This window comes from Microtus oregoni, unplaced genomic scaffold, assembly GCF_018167655.1.
Source record: "Microtus oregoni isolate MIOR12 unplaced genomic scaffold, Mior012 000050F_005, whole genome shotgun sequence".
In the NCBI taxonomy this organism is placed as follows: domain Eukaryota; kingdom Metazoa; phylum Chordata; class Mammalia; order Rodentia; family Cricetidae; genus Microtus; species Microtus oregoni.
The window spans coordinates 106,061-123,572 of NW_024543229.1; the positions used below are offsets into that span (position 1 = coordinate 106,061).

The 17,512-nt window shown below is 38.8% G+C and overlaps 1 long non-coding RNA gene across 1 annotated transcript in view; it reads right to left on the minus strand.

The window, feature by feature from the left end:
- Positions 1 to 4,319: 4,319 nt before the first annotated feature.
- The window catches only part of LOC121436874, a 137,934-nt gene continuing 124,741 nt past the window's right edge, over positions 4,320 to 17,512 (minus strand). The window contains exon 3 of the long non-coding RNA XR_005972844.1: positions 4,320 to 4,402. This is a non-coding gene — a long non-coding RNA (uncharacterized LOC121436874). The remainder of the gene's footprint in view (positions 4,403 to 17,512) is intronic.

The following is a 17,512-nucleotide window of genomic DNA, read 5'->3' on the forward strand; positions in this document are numbered from 1 at the left end:
GTTGAAGGGGTTGGTGGGGAAAGGAAACACAGGGACAGTTGTTAGCTTTCTAGTGTAAGCAATTGTTTGATGTGCCATTTGCAGAGACTGCTTGGATTCCCCTAGGTAAAGGTCATTTGTCCATTTCATGATTTGGGAAGCCATGTCCTACACACTTTGAGAGTTTATGACGCCTCAGTTTCCTGAGAAATTGATCTCAAGTGACCCAAATTCTTGTTGTTGATCTCCATCCTGCTGCTGCTCCCCACATCCAAAATATATTTACCCGAAAGTCCAGAACCCAGATGCACTGTCCTCTAGTGGGTCGGTTTATTCTCCTACGAAAAGTTGGTATTCCTTGTATAGGTTGACTTGTGCCATGGCTACGGACATGACTCTCCATTTTTCTTGTGAAGTAACCAGTTACTGTGTACATCTTTCCTTCCTTCCTCTGTCCCCCATATACTCCTGCATTATCCTCTTAGATTCCCTGTTGCTCTAATCTCATCATCTTGTTGGATCATATGTTAATGATCCTGTAGATACAGTGGATAGTGAGGAGTTTACCATGTCATACATAGACAGCAGAAGGCTGTGAAAACAGGTAAAACTCTGAAATAATATTAAAAACAAAACAAACAACAACAAAACAAAGATCCTCCTCACACCCCAAATTTCAGACAGACACACACTATCAGGCACTAATACACAGGCAATTTTCCAATCCTGTAAAGGAAAAATGAAAGGGGTGGATGTCACTCTAAAATGCTTTGGTTAATCAAATCACAGGAAAACAAAATAAAAATAAAATCAAGAGAATAACTGAAAAGAATGGTTCCTCTGGATAACAAACTTACACCCAAGAAAGAAATTTGAAAGTCAAATATTAAATTTAAGTGTCTAGTTTTGTTTTAAGGCAATAACTTTTATTTAGCACAGGGAGATATGCCATTTTTTAAAAACTGTCCTTTCTTTAGTAGGCTAAGATTTCAGTAATAGGAGCTAAGCAAGTCATGTAGCACAGTCTCTATGAAAAAAAGCACAGTGGGGCATTAGAAAGTACAACACAATTCCTCCATATTTGGCTAGAGCTTTTACCAGGCATGGCATAATTTGGAGACATCAGTCAAAGATAGCTACAGCCAACAAGGGTTGGATTGCTGTTTGTAGGCATGTTAGGTGTTGTGGAAATATCCCAGTCAGTTCAAGAGGCCTTTGGCAAAGGAAAAGTACATACTGCCCAGCAAGTTATGTAGTTGATGTCTCTTCAAGGCAGGAGGCGGCCTGCCAGGGGCTGCAGCGTTGCTCAGAAGTGACCCAATCTCCTGCTTCCTCCCAGCTGGAGAAGAACAGCTTGGGATCCAAATGGGGCCGTCTGCTCAGCTAAGGAAAACAGTCTCAAATCTTTCTGACATCTGCACAAAAAGCGGACCAAGAGGTTGTCCCACATGGTTAATAGTGCTGAGGCCAGATTAAACAACTCTGCTTGTTCCTGAGAATTTAGGAGAGCTGGGAGGGTGACAAAACAGGACACAGAGGTTTTGCGGCATTAAGCACTTATGTTCCCAGCTTGTCCTAAGAGCAGGGGCCTTACCTGTTTGTAAAAATACAACATTCTTTCTCTTTCCTCATAAATCACAGATTGGTGCATTGCAATAACCCTGGCAAATAGGCTCAGATATCTCAGACTTGACAAACAGACATTAAGAACACAAGAAACTGTGGAGCCTAAGTCTTCTTAATACCAAAATGCAGCCGTGCACAGTGATAGCTCATTTTCCTCTGCCCCTGCCCAGCAAGCACTCACATTTGCAAAGAAGTTAGACTTGGGCTCCAAATGTTGGGAACCCAAATGAGGGTTCCTCAGAGAATCTTGATAAAATCAAACCTCAGTCTGGGGGTTAAAGAGTGAGGTAGCTCCAGGCATGTGTGCCTGGTGGAGGACCAACCTCTGGAGGACCAGCCTCTGGAGGACCAGCCTCTGGAGGACCAGATTCAGTCACTGTTAAATGATTCCAAAGCATAAGTGGTCGAGGGTTCCTCAGTTCCCTGATGCTTGAGTCTTATCACCCTGTCCCAGTCACAAGTCATCAGGAAACACTGTTTTCTGTCAAACTTCACATCTTCTCTGCTTCCACATGGGCCATTTTGATTTACCATGTCCTTGCAGTGATAAGATCCAACACCTTAAAGGATATGTGCAGGAAATGCCCAGAAGACACAGACTTGCAGTGAATATGTGGACATGTGCTGAGATTCACATGTTATCAGTGAATGAGGATACATTTTACTTGTTGTAGTAGCAAAACTGTGGCAACACAAACATTCACATACCAAGAGAATGAAGATATGAATCCAAAGATACGCTGTGGGGTAATTTTCCAGTAGTTTTAAAAGTTAGGACGGATACATAATAATTCTGATCTTTAGTATCTATGTAGCTATCTGCACAAGAAACTTTAAGTATTTTCAAGACAGCTTTGCCTTTATGAAGTGGCAAAAATACAGAACAACCTAAAATTACTAGCAAAATGGACAGTCATTCAACTAGAGGTCGAAGCAAAACCCTTAAGGATTAACACTCAAAGACACACACACATATACATACATACACACTCAAAACCAACCAACCAACAACAACAAAAATTGAAAATAAACACCCTCTCCCCAAAACATTTCAATTCTATTTGGGAAATAAATTTTTTTAAAAATGAAGAGTGAATGTATATATGTGTGCATACACATTACTGATTACACGTAGAAAAGAGTCACAAAGGCATAGTGGTCCTGAGAGAGCCTCAAGGGGACCTTTGCTTTGTACTCCTGGCACATTGATGAAAAGTGAATTGGGGCCAGCGAGATCGCTCGGCTGCTAAAGGTGATTTCTGCCGAGATTGACAACTAGAATTCCACCCTGAAACACAAATAGTACAAAGAGAGAAACAACATGGTACAAAGAGAGAAAAAAAAAAAGAGAGTTCCACCCCCAAGGCTCAAATGGTCCAGAGACTTGTTATCCTCTGACCTCCACATGCATAAAGTGCCCTCCAACAAAATAAATCAATGTAAAAAAAATCCTTTTAAAAGAACACACTGGCCTTGGTGGCTACAATAAACACAGCTTCACCAGAAGGTAGGAGTAGGTAAGCGAATGAAACAAACAGGTAAGAAATTAAAAGACCCACACAATAGCCAGGAATCTGTCATCAATTTACTGTGCGAAGCCAGGAAGTCATTGTCCCTCTAAATTGGTACAGTCAGTGGACAAGATGAACAGCTCCCTAAAAATGCCTTCCTTTTCTGATAGCTTATGATTTTCTAAGTTCATGTCTTTAATGGGCATGATCCTTTCTGATGAAGAGAGGGCTTTTATTCTTTTCCCTCAGACTCTGGCATAGTTTGACATTTCACTTTACTGCAAATGGAAGATAATGAAAGAGAAGGTGGAACGGTCACCATGTTCCCTCTGCCTATGTGTTTGAAGGTTTGCTTGACCCACTTATGCTACTACCTTCCTCTGACAGTGTAAGCTCTTTCTTTGGCTTATTTGACTTTGATGAGAATGCAAGCATAACATAATTTTAGAAGTTAGAAGATCTAAACTTATGGCACGGTGGCCATAAGTTCTGGGGGGAATCTACCTATAATTTTAGTAGAGTGGATGGCCTTGAATACATTTTCTACATTATACTAAAGACACAGGTTTATTTAGTGAAAATAAATGGTGGCTAAGTATACATAGGCACTGACGGAAATGTGCTTATTGTGATTTACATGGCACTCTGTATGGATGCGTAAAATGCATTTTAAAACATATCCTTTATTTTAATAGAGTATCAGCAAACCATTTTTATAGTTGCCTGCATTTCTGGACTTTACAGCTTCCCCACCCTCTTGCTTCTACCCCCAATAAGCCAGTGATTTGGGAGAAGCTGCACCCCAATCTGTAGATAAAAACGGGATCACCTGTCCCCTAGAGTGGCAGAGAGAAACTAAGTGGATATAAATGAGCTATGAAATTCCCCACGTATCTACAAACATTATCATAATCTGGTTCTGCACAATCTAACTAGCTCTTGGAAACACTCCAATGACACTGTGGGGGAGCCTTGGCATTAAGTCAGTGCAGGAAACTGCTTCATGGTCCCTCAGAGATTTGACCAGTCTCTTTCTGCTTATTAGTAGTGAACAAGGTTCCTGCCAGCTTGTTCTCATCACTTTGCTTGTGCTATGAGGTCATACGAGTAAATTCTACACTATTTAATTTTAAAGGAAACATATAAAACAGATAACATCCTCTGTGACTATTTGTCTTTCAACAACACAATAAGCAACTTACTCTTGCTCCTTTCTCAGGGGAGCATGTACAGCCTCCACTGCAATCTTGGCTCCCACATGGATTTCCATAGGACATCTTCTGTCCCTATTTAAAAAAGAGAAAACAATAGTAGATCATGTGAACCAGGGAAAAACATCACCCCAGGGAATCTAACCTTTAGTCACATTTCTCTTCACCAAGTAATAGACTAATGATTTCATCCAATGATGTCATTTGAAGGAAAGACTCATCTTATGTTAGTATGATGGCTATTCTAGGTTGTCAGCTTGACTGTATCTGGAATGAACTATAATCTAGCAATGGAGGGCACATACCTGTGATCTGGATCTTAAGGCAAGAAGACAACATGCCTTTAACCCAGATCTTGAGGCAAGAGGCACACCTTTAATCTGGGCCACACTTTCTTCTAGAAGCCTAGATAAAGGCAATGGAAGAAAGAAGGATTTGCTTTTCTTTGCCTGCTTGCCTTGGCCTTGTTAGAACATCCAGAAGACCAGCTGAGACATCATGGGACTGAGCAGATACTAAATCTTGGACTTGCCATTCACAACCGTTGTTGGACTCTTTGGACTGCAGCCTGTAATTTCATTCCAATAAATCTATCTATCTATCTATCTATCTATCTATCTATCTATCTATCTATCTATCTATCTATCTATCTATCTATCTATCTACCTACCTACCTATCTATCATGTAATGTGTATATGTGTGTGTATACACACATATATATGTGGAGAGAGAGAGAGAGAGAGAGAGAGAGAGAGAGAGAGAGAGAGAGAGAGAGATTAATTCCATACATTCTTTGACTATAGAGAACGCTGACTAGCATCCTTATAGGTAAAGTCTATACTTCATCAAATAGCCAATTTGGTAGCTGGTTAAGAAATGATGATACAGACACTACCTCATTAGTAAAAATTTCAGTCACAGAATACAAGAGAATATGTGTTATGTGGGGCTCGTGTGGAAGAAGTTGTCCAGAGATTTATGGATTTGTACTTATTGGCAAAGCAATAGCTGTAGATAATTACCCAGGGAGAACATGCTAGAAAAATAGTAGGAGATGAAAATAGTCACCCTGAACCCTGCTCCCATCTCCTCAGGGTCTATTTTCAGCAGATCATTCAACCTTATAAGTGTCTCTCCTGTACCTCATGAGTCATATTCAAATTGCTCAAGGACCATCCCACAGCATCCTGGGCACTCTTGAACTTCATTGTCCCCTCTACTCTGCTTGATGGCGTTGATGATGATGATAACAATGATGACTAATTGAAGTTCTACAAGACCCTCAAATAACCTGATATGTGCTCATGTTGTCTAAACTTTTTTCAGTCTCTCTATGGCTGATGCAGCTCTAAGCACATGCACAGGCATTCTCTATATTCTAAAAACTCAGCATGTAAATTGGATCTCTGTGGACTAGAGTGAGTCCCGGGGTACTCGATTAGTCGCTACAGAATGGGTTGCTATAAAGTGGTTTCCCCTGGCATTTTGGCACTTTCTTCAAGTCAGCTCAGTACCTTCCCTCATGCCACACTATCAGACGGCATGGAGTCCTCTCCAAACACAGCTTCGTGATCTTCAACTTCCCTGCCAACAGAACCACAGCTTCTCAAACTATAGACTGTGACCTCATCTGGGGTCATGTGACAGAGCATATGAGTGGTCACAAAACGTTTCGAAACAATACAATGTTTTTCAACATGCAGCCACTAAAAACAAATTCAGAACCAAACATGCAACGAGTCCGAGGCATTTCTGGCAGCATTCACCTGTGTTGTGCTAGTGGCTTCACTGCATGTGAACACACAGTATAAATATGTTGCTCTTTGCATGCCTCCACACTGCCTGAGAACCCTCTGCACACATTCAAAACTACTACACATGACGAACTGCAATATTTTCATAGAACATGAAAAGTTTCCCGCTTTTATAGACATAATGACTTAATTACAGGAAACAATGACTTTCAGTAGTTCCCGGCCATCATTACTCAGCATGTATCAGATCAGTATGACTTTGGATTTCATCATGTTAGAATGTTTGATTTTTAAAATTTCTCATTTAAGTTGTTGACTTAAGTTTATAAATAACCATTAAATGAATTTTGACTTGGTATTAAGGCACACACTCCAACAATTTCTGAACTGGTCCTAAATATGTGTCTGCTATTTATTTGTCCTACACATTTATGCAGTGTAGTGTTCTCAGCATTAACAATTATAATACCAAAAAGTTGATCAACTCTGAAAATCCTTGAAGATGCTGTATATCCTGCATTACAGAATACTCTATAGAATATTTGTAAAACAAACATAAGTAGTATACCTCTTTCTCTAGCATGCAAATTTGCTTTCATCTTAAAAACCATCGTACCAAAGAATTACTTGAAAATAAAATTTTAGTGATTTGATTTGCCACAGGATCAGTGTCACTTCCTGGAATGTTCTTCTCCAGATGGTTTTTCTTTATTTCTGGCTTCTTTTCATAAGCGAGGTCTCAGTTTGTCTGTTCTCACTCCTGAGAACTCACCTTCAGGTGGTCCCTAGTTACTTCCTTTGTTACATGTGTAGCTTCACACACTATCTTCCCCCACTAGAACACAAAATCTGTTTCATCAAGGATGTCATCTGTCTTGGACAACGTAGTAACCTCGATGCCTAAAACAATAGATGACGTTCAAGTAATGGTTGATGACTACCGGATGAAACCATGACATGAATCAAGACTGTCCTCAAAGTATTTTAACATGTGGGCCGTAGTGTTTTTTAAGTCCTTTTTTTTTTTTTTTACTAGAGCCTCAATTCAAGGACTCATAATGGAGGAAAACTTTCATCCTGACCTTACCACCCTGGAAAAACAGCTAAACTTGAATTCCAGCTAATATATGCAACACAAACTGTATCTTAGAGTGGATTTAGTATCATTTGACGTTTTGTTGTTGTTGTTATTAAATAATGGTCACTTTTTCCACAACAAGAAAGGCATATTTATGAGCTGGTCTCACACTTCCCTCCCTCTGTGTAAATGCGTGCCTTTCCCTTATTCTCAGAGAGCACAGTGAATTTTTCAGATGGTCTCTTATCTCTTTAAACATTCCCACAATACTTTATCGCCAAAACACCTCCATAATAAGGTAGTGATGGCAGAGCTATGACAAAATATTACTATTTTAGATTCCAAACACCTTCCCAACATGAGATACTTTATCTCTCTTCTATGCTTTTGACATGCTAAGTGGTACCTTACAATTTCCAGTTGGCCCTCCACCTTACAGTATACACACGGGCAAGTTTTTCATGAGAGCAAGATCAAAGGATACTTTGAGAGGAGGCAGCTTGGAGCTGGTAGAGACCAAGAAGAAAATAAAAATAAAACTAAGAGATCAACTCATTTCTATTACATGTATTTATTATATTCCTTCGTAATCCTTAAAAGGAAGTGATAGGTTTGATATACCAATTTTAGATTTCACACTGGATGTCATATTGCTTCATATTGAACATTCTTCTTTTTAGGATAATGATTATTTAGTATTTCCGTGCCCAAACATTCATGCATTCTAAATCACTCTTTAGGGAATGTTTATAACTCATGGAAAGAGAGAACAGCCATACATGCTATTAAATGGAGAAAGCTACACCTTTCAACTGAGAGTACTCAACAGGTTTATTTTGGAACTAGGTTCCATTTCCATATGGCATCTGTTTGGTCTCCCATAAAAATTATCATATCAGACTGGGGTTGGGGGTAAGCAACAGTGAAAAAATAGTCTATAATACATTAAGAGCTTCTATATTTCTACTATAGGAATCATGGAGCTCAATAAGATAGGAGAATAAAATACCAATGATAGTAGCTAAGCAAAAATATAAGGAGCAGAAACTAAGGTTTCCTAGGAATTTTCCAGAATAAGCGGACAGACAGGGAGGCATCACTGTTCTCTGTCACTGGAGAAAGTAACCAGAGAAGCCTCATTAGTCATGAGGCAATGGATGTGAACCTGTAATGTCAGCCCTGTCAGTATCCACAGAGGTCTTCAATTACAGTGAGGTGGGCAGAGTTAAAGCACCCTTAGAAAGCCTATCCTCTATCCTAACTTGTATAGGGCCACTCAAATCTCGGTTTTCTTAGTAATCCTTTCTACCATTGAGTGCTCTCAACTTCCACTGAAAAATCCAATTTTCCATTTACACCTACAGAAAATTAAAACTATGAAGACTTTGGGAGATAGTCTAGGGCAGTGTTTCTCTAAAACTCTACCAGACCACCATCATAACTCCTATTTCAAGTATTTATTCTTTCCCTTTGTAGTCCTGAAAAGAAAACAATAAGAATAAGTTATTATAAGAATGCAAAAAGTCTGATCTGGTGGTGCAGGACTACAATGCCAACTACTCAGGTAGCTGAGGAAGGAAGATCACAAGGTCAAGGATAGTCTGAGCAACTTAGTGAGATCTTGCCACAAAATTAAAAAAAAGTGAAAAATGGCTTAGAGATATAGCTTAATGGTAGAGTGTTTGTCTAGTGCATGCAAGGCAGTGGGCATAATGCCCAGGGAAAAAAGTAAAACTTTATTGATATCTTGAAATCCATATATTATGGACTAATGCATGGGTCATTTAAAATAAAACAATATGTATTTTTGATATTTAAAATGCATCCCTAGCTATAATGGAAAGTACAATGAAGTGGTCAGAGACTAAGCTGTATATAGAATCAACACAAACATGACATCGTGCTGAACTGGTGATGCTTGAGTATTGGTTACTCAAATTTTAAGACTTTAGTTGTGATTGGTGCAGTGAGTCGCTGAAGCAGTAAAGAGCTCATGATAATACTCTGAAAAAATATAACGTTGTCCCTTTTTAATTTGCTAGCTTTATCTAGGAACACTAATGCCATTAAAAAATCATTTCAATATATAAAATGTACCTATGTAATGGACTCTGATTATTACAACCCATTTTCACTTGCATGAATGTAGGTCATAATTCATCATAGTATACAGGGCCCCAAACTATTATTAAGTTCCACTTTTGCTAGCATTTAGATAAGCAAATATGGTCCACCCTTTCCAAACACTTTGCAAGTGCAGAATCCTTGTGTAAGAGGCTCTAATGAAATTATTTTGACCTGGGACATAATGGGAAGGACCATGTGCTAACACTTGTGATCTTAATGCCATTCCCATTCCACTACTACACATGCCATGGCCATAATCACACTTCACATCTTCCCTAGCCACTTCAACATCAGTGAAAAGCTACAGCACTCAAGGTTCCGGTCATTGAGCAAGCATCACATGTTGCTGTGGGACAATCTTATCAAAGGTCCTTAGATTGTGAAGTACAACTTGTTTCTTTAGCCAGATGATGTGGGATACCCCTCTGTATGCTGACTATTTCTGGGAACTATACTAATAGATCAAAGCATTAGGAAGGTTGAGAACCACTGCTCTAGTAAAGCAATTAATGTGAGCTATTTGTTGGATGATATACACCATGCGAGAGAATAAGAAATAGGAAGTATCATGGTCAGAATGCTGCTCTGTTGGGAAAATCAGAGGATATCTTGCTTATGAGGTGACTTATGAGCAGAAAATACTGCTTCTTAAAGTCTTTGGACCAGCATCAATCAACTCTGGGAGTTTCCAGGAAATGAACAGTTTTGTTTCCTTTTGAATTTATAAACGTTGTGAGAAAACCAAATCTCTTGATTTCTTCCACTACCAGCTTACGAAACCTGAGATGCTACAATTCTTTATTACGTTCTTACCTATCATTTGAGATGTTGAGGTTTTGGAGATGAAAGCCTTGGTTGTTTTAATAACAAAAATCAGTTTAAATCCTCTATGTCTCGATGCCTGGCATTATTTTTCAGGTCTTCCTGAAAGTTTAACATAACACCCATAGTAAAATGGCGGACATATATAAGATGCTCAAAATGTTAGATGGGATGAACTTTAGAGTAACAAGTATAGTACAGGAGATACTTAAGAGGGGCTCACTCAATGATCAGTTCTCTCTAAATGTGAGGAAATGCAGGCTCAGCTATTATATGACTTCCCAACACAGAGAGTCAAATACAAGTTGTGATAAGAAACCAGGTATTTCTGTCTCTAGTCCCTCTTTTTCCTCTTGGATTTATTGCAACTAGCTTTAAGATTATTCTGAAAATGAGCAGCCAGGGAGAACAAGGGAAAGAAAGAGATACATCTTTTTATGCAGTTTTCAAGATTACGTTAATTACTTCACATTATTACCTTACCATTAGTGCATTTTCTTGCCAGCTATCATATTGAGTCCCATAACTAATTTTGAAACAAAAGAATTTCTATTTGACCATTTTCTAGATAAAATAAACAACAGCAACACCTATGAGTTTCAGAGCTGGTGACAAAGTGAAGACTTGAGACTAAGTTTTCTCTTTATAGTTCATAGCTAAGTGTGTAAATGAGGAAGATATTACAAGACAGTAAGATACTCATTTATAATATCCATTCTCATCCAGCAGTGGTGGCGCATGCCTTTAATCCCAGAACTCAGGAGGCAGAGGCAGGTGGATCTCTGTGACCTCCAGGTCACCCTGGTCTACAGAGCTAGTTCCAGGACAGTCTCCAAAGCTACAGAGAAACCCTGTATCAATCAAACAAAAAAAACAAGCAAAAAAAAAAAAAACAACAAAAAACCATTCTCTGCTTATGGGCCCAGGGTCCAGGATTCAAGAGAAGCTTCCTGGAGTGCACTGCACATATTCCTGGGCCCACATTCATCAATGTTAACAGTATGAACATCTGCAATGCACTAAGTTAAATAGTTCACGGCTTTTATCTCATAGAACTGTGGGACAGGCACTGTTACTATCATATTTCATAGAAGAGAAAACTGAAGACTGAGGAGTTAAATGGACACCTGCGGAAGGTCACAGGGTTTCAATCCCAAATTTGGTTCTAAATGCTTTTCCGCTAAATCAGATCCCCTTTAACAGCATCCCAATGTTCCTCAACATTGTACTAATAGCACAGAGAATCCAATACGACTTTGAACAGTTGTAAAGAATCTGCTCAATGAAATATAAACAAATATACATGCTAAACCACACTGAGTTCTATCCCAGATTTAATGTGTATTTCCCTTTGAAGAAAAGCTCCCCATGATATTATGAATGAAAGTCTGAAAAGAGAAGGAAGTGAGCTGTGGGAGCTGGCTCCTCACCAGATGGACTTGTCACCCACGTTTTATCTTAAAGAAGAAGCCGACACCAGACGCTGCTGAGGAGTTCTTAAAGGCACTTCTCTCTAACATCTGCTCAAGTGTATTCACTCCATACACAAACATAACCGACAGGGTCAGGACATCAGAGAGAAATGAACATTCTTGATTGCATAGGAAAAGCTTGACATATCCAAAATGAGTTAGGACTCAGAGGGATGTAGCATTGCTTGAAAAGAACTTTAAGTTGCCTAGCAAGTGCTCAATACACAATCTAAATGTTGACCATAATCTTTCAAACAGATGATACTTTCCCCTTTGCCAATATTGCCGAGCATCCATGAAAGACAATATTTTTTTAAGTCTAGATACTGGTCACAACTGAAGGATGCTCGAGTGTTAAGGTTGGAAGATGCCTGAGGAGACAGGTCCCATAGTCTGCAAATAATTAGAGTGGCTATATTTAGCAAATAAAAAATTAGAATGCCCTCACAGACTTCAAAAGAACAATACTCAACATCATATAGAAAAATGAAAACCCAGGATAGCCAAAACAATCCTGTACAATAAAGGGACTTCTGGAGGCATCACAACCCTGACTTCAAACTCTGAGTTACAGTAATGAAAACAGCCTGGTATTGGCATAAAAACAGACAGGAGGACCAATGGACTCAAATCGAAGAACCGGATATTAATCCACACACTTATGAGCACCTGACTTTTGACAAAGCAGCTAAAAATATAAAATAGAAAAAAGGAAAGCATATTCAACAAATGGTGCTGGCATAATTGGATATCAACATGTAGAAGAATGGAAATAGATCCATATCTTTCACCATGCACAAAACTCAAGTCCAAATGGATCAAAGACCTCAACATAAAGCCATACACACTGAACCTCATAGAAGAGAAAGTGGGAAGTACACTTGAACACATTGGCACAGGAGACCACTTCCTAAACATAATCTCAGTAGTGCAGACACTGAAAGCAACAATTATAAATTGGACCTCCTGAACTGAGAAGCTTCTGTAAAGCAAAGGACACGATCAACAACACAAAATAGCAGCCTACAGAATGGGAAAAGATCTTCACCAACCCTATATTGGACAGAGAGCTGATCCCCAAAATATACAAAGAACTCAAGAATCTTGGCATTAAAAGAAAAAAATTATCTAATAAAAATGGTGTACCGACCTAAACAGAGAACTCTCAAAAGACAAATCTCAAAGGGTTGAGACTGTGTTTTATGGAATAAATTTACATAAATGCTTAAAGATTAAGAACTGTGCTAATAGTATTGGAAAGAAAATCAAGATATTATGAAAGTTGAAAATTTAAGACATGAAGACATCAAAATTGTTCCTTCATTAAAAAAATGAATATTAGTGAGCTAGGGAGATAGATCAGTGTAACGGCGTAAACGAATGCAGACAGATTGTAAAAATGTATATACAGCTTTAATGGCGAAATAGACTTACAGAACCACTGTTCCTGCGGAGACCAGGAAAAGCAGAAGCAGTGGCTGGGAGCACACTTGCCAAATTTATAGGCAAACATTAGCCCGAGGCGAACACGCCCCCTTAGGGGCGGGACTTATCCCTACAGATCAGTATCAGTAAATTGTCTGTTGTATGAGCTTGAGGAACAAAGTTTTAATCCCCAGCACCAACATACAAGGTCAGGCAGGGCACCACATGCCTGTAATCCTAGGGAAGGTGCAGACAAACAGATCCTTGAAGCTGTTTCCAAAAATATGGTAGAGTACAACTGATGAAGACACTCAGTCAACTTCTGACCTCTGTGAGCATGTGCACTGACACACACACACACACACACACTGAAAACTATTGAGTGATGTGGGATTCCCCTCTGTATGCTGTGAATACCACTGGTTAATAAAAAAAAAACTGTCTTGGGCCTGTGCAGGGAATAGAGGTAGGTGGGGAAACCAGGCTGAATGCTGGGAGGAAGAAGGCAGAATCTGTGAGACGCCATATAGCCCCACTAGAGACAGATGCTGGAACCTTGCTGGTAAGCCACAGCCACGTAGCAATACACAGATTAATAGAAATGGGTTAAATTAAGATGTAAGAGTTAGCTAATAGGCCAAGCAGTGATTTAAATAATATAGTTTCAGGGTGATTATTTTGGGTCTAGACAGCTGGGAATGAATGAATGGCCTCCCTACAACAATTGAGTGCCCAGTTTGTTTCCGACACCTGACCTGAACATAGGTGCAGACTTGGTGCCCTGAGCTCAGGAATTTCTATTTGACACTCGAAAAGCAAATGATATTCTTTCAAGGATATGGGAATACCCAATCTGAGCATCTGGCCTCATTTATGGGACAGGAGACGTTTTATCTTAGATAGTGTGGTATGAAGTGTTAGGAGGTGCCAGCTAGGTCAATGGATGAGGCAAGACAAAACTCATTCCACGAAAGAGAACATTACATGCAATGCTCTTGGTTGACAGAGAGCACACCATGCAGTGAAGTAAGAGGTTAGAATAACTGAAACAAGAATGGCAAGTGGAGGACGACAAGAGTTCATCTTATATAGGAAAGCAAAGAAACATTGTATGCTTAATACACCACAGGGAAGAACTCAGTAATTTTCATAGGAGAGCAACATGGTCAGATTGAGTTTTTCTAAAAGGAAAAAAAAATAACATGTTTCTGGGAGTGGTATGTAGAGTAGAGAGGAAGAGGAAAAAATTAGGGGACTGCTACTGATATTCATGTGAGAGAGGGTGGCAAAGTAAGGGTTATATGGAGGTTGGTTAGAGAGAGGAAATGGACCTATGAAATATTGAAATAGAAAAGATGCAACTAGAAGCTGAACAGGGTTGAACCAAGATTTCCTCACATCAAGATCACTTCACTGCTTTGAAGACAAGCTTTAAGGCACATTTTCTGAATATGAAGGCATAATATTCAGCACTATAGGAAAAGATTGTTTTTTAAAATCATTTGAAAAGACATTTCCCTGAGGAACTATAATCCTAATAAAGGAGCTAATTATCATGAAAATAAGAATGTGAGGAGCATCTTTCTAAAGCTTAGGTGTGATTGTGTCTTTCTTCTCTTGAAAATATTTGATGAATACACATCCTTCAATGTTTGCAACTCAGGCATGTAATTTAAAGACCTTTGAAAGAGATTTGACTTCCTATTAGAGCCCTATTTCTGACCTCCTATGTTCTGGTCATAGGGGTCATTGGTAGTTTGATTGAGAAATGTACCCCATAAACTATGTAGTTTGAATATTTAGTTTCAAGTTGGTGGTGCTGTTTGAGGATGTTTAGGAGAGGTATCCTTGCTGGAGAAAGTACATCACTGGGAAGGGGATTTGAGAGTCTATATCCTTGTCCCAGCTTCTACTTGGCTCTTTGCTTTTATGATTAAAGATGTGATCTCTTATCTTCCTGCTCTATCTCTCTGCTGCCATTCCTCCCGCACCATTATGACTCTCCCTCTGAACTGTAAACTAAACAAACTCTTTCTTCTACAAATTACCTATCATTGCAATAGACAAGTCACAAAGCAAAAGCCCATTGACCAGCTATTAATTTTCCCACAGTACTTTTCATATTCCAACCACTGCGTGGGAAATCTTCATCATGTTCTCCCCTTTTCAGTCTCTGGTACTAGTTTTATTATAAGACTTTTACTGAGATATATCTCAAAAACAACATTTCTCAAATTCTTAAATGTCACCATCCTTCCTTTCCAACAGCTTTGAATGTTTAATTAAAACATTCATCACCCTCACTGATAGCCTACCTTTTGACTGCTTCAGAGGAACTGCGGCGAGTATTTTCCAATGAAAACATAGAAAATTATTTCAGGTGGCTATATTGAGTTGTTTCCTCAGCTGTGCAATGTGTGGAATGGCTGGGCATGCTCTTCTACACCCTGAGAGCTTATCTTGCTACTGCTAGACTTTATTTACATGGTAAATTTCATGTGCTTTAGTGGCTTGGCCCAGAACGTTACTGCTCATTTATTATATGATACCCTTAGGAAAACTTGTGGCAAGTTGCAAACAAAATCCTTTAGTGTTTCTAGATGGGAGCTTATGTTCGCACAGAAGACTTGCCTATTTCTCTGCAAGCTGAAAAATATCCTTCAGGAACAGAGAAGATTGGGATCCCAGAACAGACTGTCTCTTCTGTGATTAAGTCTAAATGGCCAAGGACACTGCCATTTCTGCCTTTTGTATCAGGAGAAAGGAATCTAATGAATGTCTAGTTGAGGGAGTCCAAGTGTGGTAGCAGTAGACAAACTAAGTTATTTCTGTGAAGATACTGAGTCATGATGGGATAATTTGTAAGTCCCGTAGGTGTTAAGAAAGCTAAATGAGCTACAGCTGGCTCAGAGATGGGGAAAAATGACACAGAAAAGGGACTCTGATGCAGAAAAACAGAATGACTAATAGGATAGCCACCCTCACCCTTATACAAATTAGTGCTAATGGAAATTACTTCAGTCATTATGGAAATAAGTATGGGATTTTAAAAAAATATAAGGTGGAACGACTACCATATACCACCTTCAAGTGTATATACATAAAACAAAGGAGTCCAGCATAAGTAAGGCACAATAGAGATAGATATACACCCACAGATAATATGAAACTATTCACAATAAGAAGTTAAGGAACCAGTCTAAATGCTCTCAGCAGGTAAGCGGATAAAGGAAATGTGGCATACATACAGAATGGAGAATTACAGTCATTGAAGAACGGAAGTGTGTCAGCTACAGGAAAATGAAACAAGATCATCATATTAGGCAAAAGGATCCTGACCAAGAAAGACAAAAAAGATGTCTTTCTCTCATACATAGGATTAAGGTTTTTAAGACCTAAAAGTCAAAGGGAAGATATTACAGTAAGGTAGAGGTGAATATGATCAAATATTACTATTTAATAGTTTATATAATTGATATACCACAATAATGATGGTGATGAAAACCAAATACATCCTTTATAAACTTGGGGGGATAAAAAAAATAAAAATAAAATCTCACATATGGGGTAATTTAAACAATCCTGAACAATAAAATAACTGTTGGAGGTCTCACCATTCCCTATTTCAAGTTGTACTACAGAGCTACAGTAATAAAAACAACAAGGAACTGGCATAAAACCAGACTCATTGATCAACAGAATCAAATTGAATACTCAGCTATAAATTCACATACCTATGGACAGCTGATATTTTTGATTAAGAAGCTAGAAATACATGCTGGAAAAAAACCAGCATCTTCAATGAATAGTGCTGTTCAAATTGGACGTCTGCGTATAGAAGAATACAAATAGAGCCATACTTACCACCATGCACAAAACAACTCCAAGAAGATCAAAGACCTCAACATAAAACCAGACACACTCAACCTGATAGAAAAGAAAGTGGAAGAACAGTCTTGAACACATTGACACAGGAGACAGCTTCCTTAACAGAAGAACACTGATAGCACGAAGATCAACAATTAATAACTGGGACCTCATGAAGCTGAAAAGCCCCTGTAAGGCAAAGAACACTGTCAACTGGACAAAGAGGGAGCCTACAGAATGGGAGAAAAAATTTTCCAACTCCACATCCAATAGAGGACTAATATCCAAAATATATGACGAACTAGATATCAAAAATCCAAATAAAACAGTAAAAATGGGATACAGATAAAAGCAAATAATTCTCAAAAGAGGATACTCAAATGGTTGAGAAACACTTAAAGAAATGTTCAACATCCCTACACATCAAAGAAATGCAAATCAAAGCTGCTTTGAGATTTTGTTTTACACCTGTCAAAATGGCTAAGATCAATAACATAAGTAACAGCTCATGTTGGTGAGGATGTGGAGTAAGGGGAACACTCCTCCTCTGCTGGTGGGAATGTAAACTTGTATAACCACTATGGAAATCAACATGGCAGTTCCTCATAAAGTTCAGAATCAATCTACTTCAAGACTGAG